The sequence below is a fragment of the Staurois parvus genome, unplaced genomic scaffold (assembly GCF_062004578.1).
Source record: "Staurois parvus isolate SC_StPar_1 unplaced genomic scaffold, SC_StPar_1.0 ptg000014l, whole genome shotgun sequence".
NCBI classification, from domain to species: Eukaryota; Metazoa; Chordata; class Amphibia; order Anura; family Ranidae; genus Staurois; species Staurois parvus.
This window is the reverse complement of record NW_028317810.1, coordinates 4,275,873-4,277,695: the sequence shown is the minus strand read 5'-3', so window position 1 is coordinate 4,277,695 and position 1,823 is coordinate 4,275,873. Positions and strand designations below refer to the sequence as shown.

Genomic DNA, 1,823 nt, shown 5'->3' with positions numbered 1-1,823 from the left:
CCTGCAGATGTGACACTTTGTTTCCTCTTCTCCCCCCCTGAGTGACATCTGTCAGACCTGGACCATGGTTCTGGAATGTACCATCACCTGTAGAGGAAGTGTCCCCAATACCCTTTTCAGGTGGTGTGGCCCTTTAAAAAGCCCTGCAGCCACTTTCAGCAGCTTCGCCTGAACACGTGACAGATTGCCATCGATCTTGAGGGCCAGTTCACACATGGGGCCGTCACCTGCGGTTTCCTGCCCTGGAAGAATGACAGTCACTGCCAGGACACACACACACACTGCCCTGTTCACATGTCACTGCTCAGCAGTATAGCTATACAGTGGCATGGAGTGTTACTCTCTATAACTGAAAAAGGGAGCCGAGTAATGCCCATCGCACCGCCGCCCTGCCGAGTAATGCCCATCGCACCGCCGCCCTGCCGAGTAATGCCCATCGCACCACCCCCTGCCGCCAGCTCACTGCAGCTACAACAGACAGCTGCGGTTTATTGTGCGTCGGCTGGTCAGGGTAGTGTGGCTGGCCCTAGTAGCACCACTTCTACAAAGCGGCACAATGGCTACACTACATTCAAAAATAATTGCCTCCAGTTCATAGCTGACACTATCAGTAATTAACCCTTTAGCGCCTCCCGGCCATTTAGGGGTTTCTGATGTCCTGAGACGGGGTTTAGTGTGATGTGATTGGCGTTTGTATGATCAGAAAGCTTGTTTACAATGGGTATGCAAATATGTGGTCTCTCGGCATCAAGGCCCAGCGCTGAGAGGCCGCATACTTGCGTACCGTCAGTACCAAGGAGTTACAGTAGCAGTGAACTCACTTTTTCACTTCTACCAGCAGATATGTTTATAATGAGGCTTGCTTGTAGGTACAGTGAGCCTGGGTTCACACATATGTGGTGCGGTAGATCGATTGTGATTCGCACCGCATTCCTGTGCAGATCACATGCGAATTGTGTGCAGTGCGATGGAGCCATACATTTTGTATAGCCCAAATTGTACTACACCCACGCCAGAAAGGTGCAGGACCCTTTTTTTGGTACGATTCTGCACATCAGATCATGTTTTGCAGACCGATTTTGGGGTGTTGTTAACATACACACCCGCAGCGGTTCGCATGAACGGGGTGTGATTCTGATGCGGTGCGGAATTCGCACAGAAAACGCTGCAAATCCTGGACCGCATCAGTGTGAACCCAGCCTGAATATCTCATCACTTGCACCGTTTATTCATTTCAGGTAGTTCTCTAATGCCGTCAATTTACACAGCGCTTTACATATATATATATTGCACATTCACATCAGTCTCTAACCCTCAAGGGGTGTACAATCTAAGGTCCCTAACTCACATTCATACATACACATACAAGGGCCATTTAGACAGGATCCAATTAACTTACCAGTATGTCTTTTGGAGTGTGGGAGGAAACCTACGCAGGCACAGGGAGAACATGCAAATGTCAGGCAGGTAGTGCCGTGGCTGGGATTCGAACCAACGACCCTAGTACTGCCAGGCGGAAGTGCTAACCATTTAGCCACTGTGCTGCCATATCCCCGTTTAGGAGATATTCATCAGCTGCTGCAGCCAGTGATGGCACATGCGCAGTGCTCTCTGCATTTGTGCCCTTGATTCAGAGTGCTGTGTCACAATCGTGACTCCTGTGCGCACACGCGGGAGTGATGTCATCGCAGCCCAGATGATCAAACTGCCAGTGCAAACCTGGACAAAAGACCAGGTGAAGATGGATGCATCTGCAGCAGTGACAGCACAACATTGGAGGACTCCATTAAAGGCTAGGTTCACATCTCTGCGTTCCTGCAGGC

General features: G+C 50.4%; 1 protein-coding gene across 1 annotated transcript in view; it reads left to right on the top strand.

The window, feature by feature from the left end:
• Positions 1-1,823, top strand: part of NAA25 (N-alpha-acetyltransferase 25, NatB auxiliary subunit) — a 116,421-nt gene that overhangs the window by 422 nt on the left and 114,176 nt on the right. The gene's annotated exons all lie outside the window — the stretch shown is intronic.